This window comes from Typopeltis vanoorti, chromosome 23 (genome assembly GCF_054136105.1).
Source record: "Typopeltis vanoorti isolate ZY-2024b chromosome 23, IOZ_Tvanoo_1.0, whole genome shotgun sequence".
Lineage (NCBI taxonomy): Eukaryota > Metazoa > Arthropoda > Arachnida > Uropygi > Thelyphonidae > Typopeltis > Typopeltis vanoorti.
The window spans coordinates 5606642-5623144 of record NC_143571.1 but is presented as its reverse complement, the minus strand read 5'-3'; the positions used below and the strand labels follow the sequence as shown (position 1 = coordinate 5623144).

The 16503-nt window shown below is 34.6% G+C and overlaps 1 protein-coding gene across 1 annotated transcript in view; it reads right to left on the bottom strand.

Moving 5' to 3' along the window:
• LOC150093594 (uncharacterized) overlaps positions 1–15897 on the bottom strand; it is a 31533-nt gene extending 15636 nt beyond the window's left edge. Inside the window, exon 1 of the mRNA XM_090413027.1 lies at positions 15709–15897. The gene's annotated coding sequence lies outside the window, so the exon portion shown is untranslated. The remainder of the gene's footprint in view (positions 1–15708) is intronic.
• Positions 15898–16503: the final 606 nt, after the last annotated feature.

Sequence of the window (16503 nt, the reverse complement as noted above, 5' to 3'; positions counted from 1 at the left end):
GCATTCTAAATTTTGGTCGTTTTCTAAAGCGGCCAAAGAACTTGGTTACAATGTATGTTCACCTACGTAATGCTATGGCATATGTACAGTATTTATGTCTAAATGTGTGGATTTCGAACATTTTCAAGAACCAACAAACTGAAAAAAACTATTGGTTCATGTAGCGTGTGTATTTGGAAAAGGGAGGTTGAATGCAACGGAATCGCATAAGTGAAAAGTAAAAATATATATACATACTTTTAGAAGAAAAAAACAACTATTTAATTGCTAGTTATAAAATATGCTAGAAAATTATGTGGACATATTGAACGAGGTTGGATGAGCACTGTATGCAATAGTGAGTACCTCCCACGATGAGTCTCTGACTCCATGGAGGTCGGGTGTTGATAATAATAATAATAATAAATGCAAGACTCAGTTTGTGCTTTGCACTGTATGCAATAAGCATTGTTCAGTAAATCGGACAAATTTTAATAAAAACATAAGAAAAGGCTTGCGATTTTAATTTTTTATGCGAATAAATGTTATGTACAGATATGTTGCAACTGAATGTGTGCTGTGCCAGTTTCCTTGTTTGCGAGATAAAATCAGCCATGTTTCCGGAGAGAAAATCCCTGCCATTGCTATGAGACTAACGAACTCAATTAAAAATTTCTATATAATGGTTTCTTGTCATTGACATAGACGGATTCAAATCCATCTCTCAAACTAAACGGCAAAATTTCGCAACGTTTACTAATATATAATTTGTCTGACTAAAAACTAGAGAAACCGAAAATATAGAAAGAGCCATTTTAGGAATAACACGGCTAGGTAAAAAAAAAAAAAAAAAAAAAATGGGGGGTAGTGGTGAAATGGATGTGTAATTTAATTAAGCAAGAGATTCGGAAGAAAAAGATGATAGGGAAGGATGATGTCAGTTATTGTAATTATAAGCAGCAGGCCAGAAGAGTCACAAGTGTTGTACGGAAAGCTAAGTCCGATTATGAAAAGAAACTGGCTTTGCAAGTTAAAGACAACCCAAAAGAATTCTATCGTTATGCTGCAAGTAAAAGGAAGAAAGAATTTGAAAGAATAACTCTATTGAATGCAGATGTGGGTGACTGATGCAGAAGTGCTAAAAGCTATCAGCCTGGCATATGCAACATTGAACTCACTGCTACCTCTTCACGGTGTGCGAAAACTCAGATGTATGAGGAGGAGGTATTAGAGCTGTTGCACAAACTGAATAAGAATGCTGCAATAGGAACTGATGGGATATCAGAACGGATGGTAAAAGAGCGTTCAGCTGAACTGACTATTATTTTTTCCAGGTTATATAATTTGAGTGTCAGAACAGGGAAGATTCCACAGGAGTGGAAAGAATGTATGGTAATTCCATCGCACAGGGTGGCGCAAAGACCGATGTATCCAATTAACGACCAATCAGTATATCAGGAGTGGTGGTGAAGATTTTGGAAAAGTTGGTTAGGGCTTGCGTTCATAAATGAGTTGAGAGAGAATCTCTACTTTGCACCGAACAATGGGTTCGGTGCAAAGGGAAACTCATGTTTTAGCAACTTGCTCACATTCTATAACAATGTTACCATTGAACTAGACAAGGGGAATGGATACATCATGATACTTTTGGATTTTTCTAAGGCTTTTGACAGAATACAGCATGGAAGACTGTTGCAGAAATTGAAGAAAATGGATTTGGGTTATAGAATATTAGCACGGATAAGTGGATGGCTGAATGACAGATATCAAAAATCGTATACGGGGGATGTGTGTCTGCAAGATTTAAAGAAGTCAGTAGTGTACCACAAAGATTAGTCCTTGTCCCCCTGTTATTCAATCTGTACATTAATGATACTGGGAAGGATTTGACAGGCGACATACAACTATTTGCTGATGATGCAAAGATAGAGCAATCATGAATGCGGCTGACAGTACTTACAGAATGATTTGAATAAGCTGGAATTGCGGGCACGAGAAAATGGATGCTAGTTCGATAGTAGTAAATGTAAAGTCATGCACTTTGGTGTGATCGGATATCGTATATCATATTGTATTGATGGGATTATACTAGAAGAGACTGATCAGGTTAGGGATTTTGGGGTTTTTGTAGATAAGAAGTTGAAGTTCAAGGACCATATAGCTAAGACTCTAAATACAATCAAAAGATAACTGCAGTGCTGAAATGAACGTTCACATGTAAAGATAAGGAAGTTGTTTTGACTCTTTACAAGGCATTGATAAGACCTCACTTAGATAATTGTGTGCAGGTCTGGTCTCATGGTTTCGTTGTGATTCTGATATATTGGAGAGAGAGAGAGAGAGAGAGAGAGAGAGAGCAAAGCAGAGTGTTAAAAATGATATCAGGATTGTGGAATACTGATTATGAAGACAGATTGAGAATTTGTAGACTGCAGACACCAGCAAAGAGGAAAAAGAGGGGTGATATGAGATATGAGAGGGGTGATTTGAGAAACTTATAAAAGGGTCATACAGGATTTCAGTTAATGGAATTTTTCATTTATGGTGGGTGGAGAAAGGACGAGAGGGCATCCATGGAAGCTCAGAATGAATTCCATCAAGAAGGGGATGAAATCTAGATTTTTCTGTCATGGAGTGGTTCGTGATTAGAATGGATTGCTGTACGATGTGGTGTGTGTGCAAGCAGTGTGAATGAATTCAAGAATAAGTATGACAGCTGGTGCGTGTAGTATGTGGCCTCCCTCGATGAGTCCCTGACTCTCTGGAGATCTCTCTTAATAATAATAATAATAATAATAATAATTATTATTATTATTATTATTATTATTATTATTATTATTATTATTATTATTATTAAATTTTTTATTAAATATTATTAATTATTATTAATCACACGTATCGGGTCAAACCGAAGCAGAGAGCTACCTGTGGAGTACCACAGGGGAGCTGTACTATCCCCAACTCTATTCAACATTTGCACGCACGATATTAATCAGCTACCACTCAAATGTAAGATATTCCAATACGAAGACGATACAGCAATAATATCCATCCATAATAACGCAAGCACAGCCCAAACAAATATGCAACATGACATAAACTGATCATACTGGCTCACGAAAAGCTCCATACACCTAAACTGAGAAAAGACAAAATTAATGATATTCAGAAATCCACTGACTCGACCAGTTGATAACAAATATATAACCATCCAACATCCACTTTCCAACATAAAAAACACACAGAACAGCAAAACGACTGCAATCACTCAGGTTGAAACAATACGATACCTTGGAATTTACTTCGACGCAGATATGAACTGGAATAGCCACATAAACCATCTACACAACAAACTCCGAACAATAACTGGCAAACTCTACAGGTTAAAAGACATAGTTCCCATACGCCTAAAAACACTAATATACAAAGCACTATGCCAAAATATACTAAGATACGCTATAAGAACGTATGCTTTCTGTGCACCCTACAAATTAAATAGATTAATGTCGCTACAGTACAAAATGATAAAACTGATCTTTTGGGAACAAAGAGAAAATAACGACCTTATATACATTGTAATTATATAATTGCAATGTATATAAGGTAATTGCAATGTATATAAGACCTTATATAATTGCAGCTTTGCTGAAACATTATTTCGATGCCAACTAGGACAGCTAGAAATACATACCGTATAACAAGACCTCAGACAACTAATTATATCACATATAAATACGATAATCACTACGGAAAGGCCACGCGAAACTTCTACATCCCAGACATGATAAACAAATTACATTTTGAATACAGAAACCTTACAAATTACAATAGCCTGAAAAGAGCTCTAAGGACATACTACAAACAAGAAACACGCACCCAAAATACCATACAAACTTAATGAAACACAATACATTCGTTAGGCTTCCAGTTCAGCGACGCATCAATACATTCCAAGTGTGTGTGTATGTGTGTGTGTGTGTGTGTGTGTGTGTGTGTGTGTGTGTGTGTGTGTGTGTGTGTGTGTGTGTGTGTGTGTGTGTGTGTGTGTGTGTGTGTGTGTGTGTGTGTGTGTGTGTGTGTGCGCGCGCGCGCGCGCGCGCGAATTTCTCAATCATAGATTTCGTAGCTTCCCAACACAGCAAAAAAAAAAAAAAAAACAATAAATAATAACCAACTGGTATCATCCTCAGATAAGCTTGCATATAAGCTTCGAGGATTAAAGCAGAGAAATTAGTTCTCATCCAAGATGTATCATATGTAACCAAATGCATGTAATGTAAGTATCACATGAAAAAACCAATGTATGTAATGTATGTATTATATGTAATCAAATGTATGTAATAACTGTAACAAAAGTATGCAATATAGAGTGATTATATCCATTGATATTGTATATATAGAGTGTAAAATTGCAAAGAAACATCTGTAATAATCATCGTTATGAATATTATAATAATATACGTTGTAAACAGTTATTGTTATTATTATTATTTAAAAAAAAACTTTATGTGCGAGAAAGTATTTGTTATGCATAATTGTGTTCCTATAATGTATGTAATTTATCTGAGAAATAATAAAATGTTAAAAAAATAAATTAAAATAAAAATAATATATATATATATATATATATATATATATAATTATTATTACACACACACACACACACACACACCCTGTATATAAAGCAAAATTCTTTGGAATTCGAATGGTTCTTGGAAATGCTCCTCTTTCCGCTGAGCCATGCAAAGGATGTTTAAAGTTTCTGTAGCGATAAAATGTAAACAGAATGGCCAGAAGCAAGGCGCCTTCGGTCAATTTATCTTATATCCGTAGGAAACTTGTATCGTATACTCTGTCGCAATGGCGAGAGAGTGAGGAAGAAATTCCTAGTTGTTTACTTTATTGTTAAATTCGTAAAGTGAAGAAATGTAGACAATCCAAGACCAAGTTTTGAAGTTACTTAACAATGTTACTTAAATATCCAATCCTAACACCGCTAGGGATATAAAGGTTGTGCATTCGTTTTTGAAATGCTCTGTGAGGAATACCTATATTATATAGGCTACACGTGATTCAGTACCACAGCATCCTGCGTTCTGGTATCAATCAATTAAGAAATAGATTCTGTGCATTAATTAGCATTTTTTTAAAATATTGGAAACGAGGCTGTGATTTAAACTTTTCACGAAAGCAAAGAAACATCATTTAAACACATATCATAAATAATCTCATATATGCAGTATGATCTGTATAATATTCTTCATTGAATTATGATTTATAGGTATGCTGTCGAAGAAGTAATCAATTAATTGATAGTTTATTTTTCTGGTTTTTGAAATCGTTTCGTAATCCAAGTCATTCACAAACTTGTCGAAACGTAGAATCGCTACACATTAATGCAGTAAAAAATGCAATCATTCCATTTTAAAAGAATTCACTTGATCGTTCCAAATGCGAATCTTTTATACATAACTTAAATGTGTTTCGATTATACAGTGTGCGGATATGCTCTCTTGCTTATCACGTCTCTCTCTCTCTCTCTCTCTCTCTCTCTCACACACACACAAACAGATCCTGTCAAATAATGCTATAATCCCTGCGCCATGTTTTCTGACATGGCGCAGGGATTATATATCACCTCGTCCAGTACAAGAGTAAAACTGTTTTTGTTCTTCTTCTTGTTATTATTATCACTTTAATTTTAATTTCATTTTATTTATTTGGAGGTTTTTAATTCTTTTTTTCTCTCTCAATATAATTCACATGAATAAAATTTTTATCTAACTTATGCAATTGAAAGCAGTACTAAACGTATAATATTTATACAACCTTCTAACTAATCGAACACGATAAAAAAAGACCAAAAAAAAAAAAAAAAAACCTCGCTCTCCATTACAGATCGACATAATTACAGTCCATTGGAGTTTATGTGTATATTCAATCTCCTGACAAACTCCAGAAACTATCATGGAATTTGATGCTCTACTACAAAAATGACTTACTGGTCAAAGCAAATAATTAAATACGCACCGGTCTATAAAAAAATGCAAATTTACAAAATAATTATTAAAAAGCTTAGAGATTTACAAAAATTCTTTTTAAAAGGAGATTCTGATTTTTTTTTCCCCCCAAGTCAGAAAACTTAAACCCAGCTCTCTATAAAACTGCGATGTTAGGTCAAGGCATTCAACAGAAAGCACCAGCAATGGAGTGTACTAGAACACCGAGTTTTTGGGGAGTTCCCAAGATTGGGAAGATCTGTGAAAAAGTGGAAGCACTAATTCAACCGATTGAAGGGGTTAGTTCAACCTTCAGTGCTAATTAGCTCGTTACTTCACACAAAGTGTTTCTTTTCTTTCAAAACATTTTGTGTGAGGTAACGAGCTAGGGGGAGCGTTTCAGTGTTGGATCTCTTGCTAATATTTTCAGCAACATTTTTGATATGGATCAATTTCTAAGCCGAACAGGGCATTCATGAGGATAAACAACTCGAAATCTATTCGTACAAGTGGAAGGCTATATTTAGGGAAAGTCATATTTAATCACGTTATATATCACAGTTAACATGCACAGAAGGGTTTGCTTATATTAACTATCCTAAGAAAATAATCAAATTTTTTCCCAGATGTACACGTACGTAACGAACGACTACGCATCGTTTATTCTTATACCGAAATCAGACCCCATGGCGAACTTGTTAAGTCAACATTTGCCAGGAAGATGAGCGCGCGCACAGTATTAATGCATCGTTCCGTTCTTTTTTGTTCGAGATGCGAACATGACTGGGGAGCGACTCGCTGCTCCCCACGATGTAGCTGCAGTACACCAAATGATGCGGAGTTATAACATGCACGTGTTCTTTCTGTTTCGGTCGTTACACCGTTTAAAGCTAACATCTCGCTACTGCTCGTCACTTCTGAACGAGCACAAAGGTCGTTCGTGGCATGCAGCGTGTAAAACAAGCGCAATGACGGCAGTTTGAAAGCAGGGTTGTAAGTGGCCATGGGAATATTAAGGTGCACTGAAACGCACAACGAACGATCCTTGTGTAGTTACAGGGCTCTTGTAGACCATAGGAACGCTAAAAAAATCTTTAGAAATGCACTGATTTTATAGCTCAATGTTTAAAATCAATCGTTGAAAACGGATATTGCAACTAAAATACCTGCTTAACTTAAACGACATTCGTAAACAAACGTCAAAGAGCCTCTGCAGGTAATGTCCTTTGAAAAAGCGTCCCAGAGTTTGCACAGACCGATGGGTATACGTATGCTTTGGGGTAGATTGTTGTAGTTGTTTATTCTGATGGCTAAAAGCATCAGAATAAAGTTTTGGGGATTTGTAATTTTCAGAATTCACTAAATATTAGCAATAATGAGAACTGGTTAACGGAGAAGAATATACTTAGGGACGGAGGGAAGTTTTGATCACGATAGCATAATAGAATTTGAGGAACTGAAATCCAAAAAGAGAACAGTGGCATCGGTGAGTTTGAAAGAATTTAATGTGAAGTACAGATGAACTATATAATCTATATAATTAGTATTATAGACCTGAGGATGTGCGTGTGTGTGTGTGTGTGTGTGGCGGGGGGGGGGGGTTGAAATGAATCTGAAAAAAAAATGATCGTACAAATTAGGGAAATTGTTATGTGGGTTTTAACTATGGCAGTATAGGTCCGAAGCATGTGATAACACATGAAAAGAAGGAAAGAAAATTTTTAGAATTACTGGCAGATAAGTACTTTCATTAGTATGTGATGAGGAATACACGAGAATTACCAGCATCGGATCTGTGATGGCTTCAAAGGAAGTGACCAGGAATGCTTCTAATCGGAGAGCGTCCATGCGATTCTGTTTCGAAAGTGATTAAGCCTGTGAGAGTTAAAATATTGCCAGCTGATCTAAAACTACCACACTAGATCACCATAGCCTTGAAGTGTCTTAAAAAGTAATATGTAGCTTTTTTTTTTTTTCGTGTGGTTAGAAAATAAATTATATTCTTGTTTTAATCCTTTACCCAAGCGTGAAGTGTCTTCATGTCCGAAAGGTTATGTGCTGTGTATTTATGGGACACAGACAATTTTGATGTGAAGTCAATTGCTATATACAAATAGTCTAGCCAAGTGTAATTTTAAAACTACTATCTTTGATTACTACAGTAAGATTTCCGGATTATCTAATATTAAGCTCACCCATGGTACTAATACGAACATGCTATAAGCCAGCGGTGTTCAAACCGTCGATCGCGGAGCAATTTTTGGTCGATATCTTGTTTATTCCTCCTTATACAAATTTAATTAAAACTGAAAACATAATATTTTATTTATCATTATTTTGTATTATTTTTTAATCCTCTTTAAGTGTATTGCTAATGTTTATTTATTTTTCGTTAAAATTGTCAAATCAGTAATTTTCTTATAAGTCCGGGTAAATGAATTCATTTGGATCAGTGGAAGTCAAACAGCGAGCCGAGCGAATACGATTATAAGCAAAGCACATCGTATGCGTTTCGTTTATAATCGTATTTACTCGTACTACATCACACACTTCCCACTACCCACTGTTAGGATTTCAGTTGAGTTTAAGTTGCTCTAAATTTATCGTTGGATTTACCATTATTTTGTTCGCTAATTGATAAGTTATAAAAAATTTTTATTTTAATAAAATATTTAAAAGTTTTTTTTATTAATTTTACGATAATCATGAGCGTATCAAAGAAATCGAAGACATATCATTTTCACAAGGAATGGGAAATGGATTATTTCTTTACAATGGTAAATGGAAAGTGTTGTTGTCTGATTTGTCATTCATCTGTAGTAATTCCAAAAAAAAAGGGAATATTGAGAGACATTTTCGATCGCTACATGCAAAATATGATGAAGATTTTCCCCAAAATTCCGAAATGCGTGAATTAAAAATTATAAATTTAAAGGCAGGACTTTCTGGACAACAAAATATGATTTTGAAAGTCATAAATAAACCAATATCAGTCACTATCCACCTTACCGACCATTAAAGATCAAATACGCACCGTCGAAAGCTTCGTATCCATCATAAATTTCAATGTAATATCAATGGTATTACAATTTTAATATGCACTTCGCATCCATGGAAATGTGGACGTATATATACGTCCTGGCCGGTAGCGTGGCTATTGCATCTTTGAAAGTGTGTCATTTATTAGCAAAAGCAAAAAAGTCTTTTACTGATGGAGAGTTAATAAAAGAATCGTTTCTTGCAGCAGCAGAATCTTTATTTTCTGATTTTAAAAATAAAAATGAAATCATTTCGAATATTAAAGATTTACAACTTTCCAGAACAAGAGTTGAAATTTTAAGTGCCCATCTGAATAGTTAATGTCAGACATTCACTAGTGTGTTGCGTTTTCATTACAATTTGATGAATCAAACGACTTCACTGATATTGCTCAGTTAATGGTATTTATTCGCATGGTATTTCAAGATTATTCAAGTAAAGAAGAAATTTTGAAAATTGTACCATTATTGGGAAGGACTAAGGGAGAAGACATTTTTTCGGCATTTGATGAATTTGTGAAACAACACAAACTTCCGCTTTTAAAACTTGTGTCTATTACTCCTGATGGTGCTCTTGCAATGATAGGTAATAAATCAGGCTTCGTTTCATTATGTAAAAACGATGACAGATATCCAGATTTTTTAACGTACCACTGTATTATCCACCAACAAGTACTGTGTAGTAAAAGATTAAACACAAAAGATGTTTTGGATATTACATTTAAAATTGTAAATTCTGTTCGAGGAAAAGCCTGCAACGGCGGTTATTTAAATTACAGGCAGATGATGATAGGGAACTTCTGTTGTACAATAATGTTCGCTGGCTCAGCACAAGTCAATTTTTAGAAAGATTTCTTGTATTAATTAACTATACAAAAATTTTCTTGATGAAAAAGGAGATATTTATCCACAGTTGAGTGAAAAAAAAAAGATGGTTGTTACACTTATCATTTTTAGTAGATTTCTGTACGAAATTAAGCAATTTAAATTTAGAGTTACAAGGTAGAGATAAAAATTTAATTGCCAATTAAGTTCAATAAACAACAATACTTACTTTTATTAAAGAAAAATATAAATGACCGCGAATTTAGACATCTCCCATATTTATTAAACTTTTTTGAACAAAATCAAGAAATGCTTTGCTATAATTTAAAAGAATTTATTCGTGAAATAGAATTAGTTGAGAAAGAAAGAAATTCAAGATTTAAAGATTTTAATAAAACAAAAATGATTGTATCTTTTATCAGTAATCCATTTCAAGAAAACTTGAACATCACAGAAATTTCAAATAAAATTAGTGGGCTGTTTGATATAAACCAAGCTGAAGTAGAACTTGAGAAAATAAACATTCAGAATAGTTTACATTTAAAATCAATGAAGTATACACATGGAAAATTCCCAATATTAACTGATATTGCGTGAAAAATTCTGTCGTGTTTTGGATCGACATACTTGTCAGAATCCGCTTTTTCAAATATGACCGTCATAAAAAATCAATTAAGAAACCAAATTACAAATAATCATTTGGATGATTGTCTGCGATTGGCCGCTTCTTCATATCGACCTGACAATGAAAATATTGCGCGGTCCAAACAATGCCAAATTTCACATTAACTTTTTTTTTTTTTAATCAACCAGCATTTCCTGTAACTTGTGAGTTTGTAATCAATCTGTTGTTTTTTCTAACTTTGGTTTTCCAAAATAGAGAAATAAACATTTTATTCCAATATATTTGTTTTATTTGTTGTATTAAAATAATTAAAAGCGATAAATAAATTTTTAAATAGACAAATAAAGTTTTTAGTTTAAAATTTTTAGGGCTGAGAGAGTGGGTCCTCCGAAGTGAGTGAGCGTATTTAACTGAATAGTTGTGCGTAATCAGATATCAGGTTGGGGGAACATGATCTACCTATATAAGAGAGTAGATCGCCAAATAACCTATAGCAGTAGTGTTCAACTAAAGGTTGAACACTACTGCTATTGGCTAACAGCCGTTCGTGGATGGGATGCGCATAAAAAATACCATGGGATCAGGAACTCGAAGGAATGGAAATTAAAAGAATGTAGAAAACCGAAAGACAACTAGCGAATAATAAACAGATTCATTAGTTAGGAATTGTACAGAAAGAACGGTATAGATCAGTGATGGCGAACCTATGACATGCGTGTCAGCACTGACACACTTTAGGGTTTCAGGTGACACACCTTGGATGTTGAAAAATATTGGTATTCTGATGAAAAAACTAATTTCAATAATTTCAGTTTATTAAATTAATTGTATAATATGAATTCATAGATTTTATATCAATGTCCTATTAAATAAATAGCCTAATATGATATGTATAAGTCACCATCTATGATTAAGTAGTGAAATTTATAATGCATGTATGCAAGTGGCACATCAACAACGTGGCACATCAATCAAAAATTAAAAAAAAAAAGATGTTTGACACACCTGGGTAAAAAGGTTCGCCATCACTGGTATAGACGAAGCTCTTTAGTCGGAAAGACCTGGGTTCGATTCCCATCCGTGACGTGAGATACCTTTATCTGGTCTCTTTCGGTGAGTTAGTCGAGATCATGCGGAGGTAGGGGGGGGGGTTCATCCAGAAACTACGGTTTTTCGTTCCTCAGAACAGGCAAACAAGCAAACGAATTTACAGTCATGACTACTTATGACAATATGTGGAAGAGACAGGGTCCTCACCACATGTTGTAACCCCCCCCCCATAGTTAATCATGAGTCAAATCATGGTAGTCAACCTCCGAGATTGAATGGGACAGAATGAACAGATACACAAGAGACGAAGTACAATAATTTGGTATCTGATATTGTACACGAAATCGACAAGAAAGTGAAGATGGAGTGAGGTGAAAATTCTAGACATATTGAAAAAAAAAAAAAAATACATACAGTTACTGTAGTTGGATTAGATCAGACATAAACCCGTGTTAATAGAAGATGTGTAAAGTCGTAGCGAATAGCTTCGATCTGGTTGATGAGTCTCAACACTGTCGGGTTGCAAAGAGGTTTGGTGTTAGTCTGTTGTTTGGAACTACAGCCTAAGGCTTTGAGGCTAGTATATCCAAATTCCGACCAAACGGACGATGCCCTTAGGTTGCAACCTTCGAATCCCATTTAAGAAGCGAAGATTCTATTTAAAGACTTTTCAACTGTGGGTGAGTTAGCCTATCTCATACGGAGATAGCAGAGTACTACTATGAGAACATAAGCAATTTACAGATAATATATTATATTCAACAAACATAAGACTGACCATTTTATCCTTATAAGGTTAGGAAAGCCAAGGCCAGTTGGCTGTCAAAACTTGAGCGTATCAGTGATGATGATGATGATGATGATGATGGCATCGTGATTTAAATGTGGATGGAAAATGGCAAATATTGAACGAAGTTCTTTTAACTGCTAACACCTTTATATCAGTTTAATATCGATTTAAAAATCGAGACGTAAGTGGAAGGCATACATATATATATATATATATATATATATATATATATATATATATATATATATATATATATATATATATATATATATATATATAATAACGAACAATATTTGGAAGGAAAGAAAATCAGCTCAAGAGGGAAGATTTTGAAAGTTTATTTTTCACTTGGTTAGAGTATAATAAATTTAGTTTAATCCTTTATCCAAGTGTGAGCAAACAAAGTTTGCGCCTGAAAGTATCTTCAGGACTGGGGTAAGTGGTAAGGTGGTAGAGGGAAGATTTTCTTAGCCATGTTAATTGTAGACTTTTGTGAAAGTAGGACTTTTCCAGAGTAGAATAAAGTAATCACAGAAATAAAGAATTGTATGAAAAAAAATAATAATATAAAATAAATAAAAATTACACCTAAACTTAATCAAAAAGTATAAATCGCGTTTTTCTTTAGAAAAGAACAGTTCTAAAAATAATACTGATTCTAAAATCAGTTTCTTGCATTTATATCCCGTTTTTCTATTACTGCAGCTGGTAATTATATGACATAACGATTTGGTATGTTATATAGCGATTAGTAATTGAGAATACACTTCCTACACACACACACATCGCCTGCATGAAACTTAATAGGTCTCCGGGGAGTAGATGGGAGATGTGTTTCATCACGCTTTATCAAGTGCGCGTGCGCACTTACACACACGCGCGCGCGCGAGAGAGAGAGAGGGTTTAGGATGCTTCCAGCGATAAACATTTGGAACAGTATGCTCAAGATATTCGCGAGATCTTGCAATGATGACTGTACGGAATTAATAAAGAAACCAAGCAGGAAAATCTTATGAAACTCCTAATCAAAATGACTTAAAATAAACGAACTTGATCCAAAGAATCGGTCTAGTGGCTTCGTATGAGTGTCTAATTATTATTATTATTATTTTTTTATTATTTATTTATTTTTCTGGGAGGAGGGATGAAGCACATTTAGATCGGTGACAATATAAAATTTTTAACCTCGAGATCGTGATAATATCTGTTGTATCCTTCGGAATATTCTCCGTTGAGCGCATCTAAGGCCGTCAAAATCCCGCACCTTACGGTTTTGCATCATGATAGTCACAACCCTGCTTTCGTTACTGAAAAACTGCAGCGCTACATTATTTTCAACCTTACACACAAGCATTACTGAAATCTGCGAGAATGGGAGTTGATTTTGAACATAATGAATACATTATTATTATTATTATTACATGCCACCTGCAAGGAGTCCAAGGACTCTCAACTTTCCGTCACATGCCACTACCATCATCATCAGCACACAACAACGTGTTCAATTGTATTGGCTTTGTAAACTTAAAGTACAATTGGTACTGTGCATAGGCTAAGGAGTAGGTAATTTTGGAACCATGATCTGGAGAGTAAACATACAGCTTATTCAAATCTTTTCAGGTCTCCAATAAGCATGTGATAGTGGTGATCACTAGGATCGTTGTTAGGGTATATGTCGTCCCTTGGCAAGCACTATCTTGCCGCCCCTGAATTCAAGAAAATATGTTTAAATATTTTCTTGAATTCAGGTTTTACCGCTTCTAGACAATTAGTGGATTATGACGGCCCTGGTGATCATACGAAGCGATGCAAATTCCCTGCTAACATTCACAGACATCCATATTACAGCAGGATCCACAGCCCGCTGGTTTGAAAGAAAGTAGAGCCGCTATCTGCTCAATCAACTAAGAACGAATACTGTATATATATATATATAATATCAAGCCTGTACTTCCCCATGTAGGGTGAGGTCCTCTTAAATTGCAGAAGAGTTGAGTCTACTTTTCCCATGGCGACCCAGTCCATCTTGAGAGAGTGTTTATACTGTACATTTGTATGAACGAATGTATGAAGGTGAAGGACAACTGCAAACATCCATCCCCTAGGCGGGATTCGAACTCACTGACTTTTGGCGGATACGCTAACCACTCGACGAACCAGGGCGATATATATATATATATATATATATATGTAAAAAAAAACATTTTTTATTTTATTTAATTGTTTAAACTGATCACGCGCATATCGACTAAACCGACAGATTATAAATTCCAAAAACTGTTTGTCGCCATTAAATAAGTAAATATTAAATAGGGGGAAAAGAAAACAGTCGTTCTCTGTCATCCATCACCTATTAAATATGCTCTTCTTTTACATCCTAAATCAGTGCTTCCCAAACTTCTGGATGTCAGGGCCCCCTTTGGAAAAATTTAAATATTTCACGACCCCCCCTGCGAAAAAAAATAGTAATATAGACGTACATTATTATAATATTTACAAAACACACACAGCGAATATTGCAAAAATCAAATGCAAATATTACATTTTTCGCATCTTACATACACATTTGACATGGCACATTACCTCATATAAATATATTGTTATTGTACATTTGCAGTACAAGCACACGAAACGTAAAACGATTAATAATAAGCAAAGTAAGAATTAAAAACATAAAAGAAGTTTAATAACAATTTAATGTGATGGATTTGTTTCAATATTGCTACACCAATATCAGGTGGAATATTTGAAACTGCAATTCTTAGATTTCTGCTTTGAAATGAAACTTATATGAATAAGCATATATTTACTAATATTCATTAAGCTCCGAAATACGCAGGAAGCAAAATTTGTGAACCCGCACCAATGTGTGATTATTTTCCGTTAAAATATAAAAAAATAACCAAAAAGAAATAATACATAATAAAAATTAAATACATTTCTTTTAAGATAAACAAAATCTACTTAATCTTAAAAGATTTTAAATTTGTTTTCATTATTTCACGCCCCCCCCCCCCCCCTCAACAAAACCTACGGCCCCAAAGGGGGCCGCGGCCCACAGTTTGAGAAACGCTGTCCTAAATAACGACGTTGATCAATCCGCTCATAATGCGGCCACCGAAAGCGCGCGTATTTGTGACGTGCAGCAACCTAGAAACATTCGAATTGGATAGACTTCGTAATACACGTTACTATAAGCTACTGGTGATCCGTTTTGCATGCATTACGGCATGCAAAAACTGGGAAAATGTTTCTATCAGTAAAAGTAATAATGATAATAACAAAGTAACATTCATTATAACAACTGCAATCACTAGCTAATATTATATATTTCGCATGTTAGAAAATGGCAAAACATATCACAAAGAATGTTTCAAAGTTGTTTCTCGCAGTACTACTTACCGAGTGTTTGAAATAAAAATCCCTTTCAGTGCCTGAACTGGCAGCAGAAGTATCGTTTTGCGTAGGTAGTTTGTAACGTAGACAGCTTATCGCTCATTGAGCAGTCTGAAAACTGAAAAACAAGTTTCATGTTGAGGTTAAATGATTTTTCACTAGATGGCGATGTGTGTTCGTATAACCGGCGGATAAAAATAAAATTAAAAATGCTGTCACGCCTACAGCTTCCAGGAAGGTTGTAAAGCCAACTTCGCTCTCATCGTCTGCTCCAGACATTTCGATCACATGACAGAACTCGCTCACCTTTATAGTTTTTACTCATTCCCTACTTGGTGCCATCTGTCGGACAGAATAAACACTTTTGCTGCGAACAAACTAAATTCGAAACATTTTCAATTTATTATTTTTTATTTGCTTGTTTTGTTTTGAATTACCGCCAAAGCCACTAAGGCGATGTGATAAATGTATTATGTCTATTTATTATGTGTTCGCATGACTGTTTTTTATTGGATGAAAAACGTATCACCTATATTATTATTATTATTCTTATTCTTCTTCTTCTTATTATTATTATAAATACAACAAACATGACAAAATTAAAATTCCACCACTTTGACTGGCATTTCCTCATCAATTCAAGTCTTACAAGAGGCTAGAATGGAGCAGATATCTTCTTAAGATATCGTCATATCATCATCATCAGCGGTTATAACAGGCACTTAAGAGCCTATAATTTCCAAGTTCTTTACTTTTTGTAATGATAATTATAGGATTAGGTGATTAATTTTACTGTGAGCA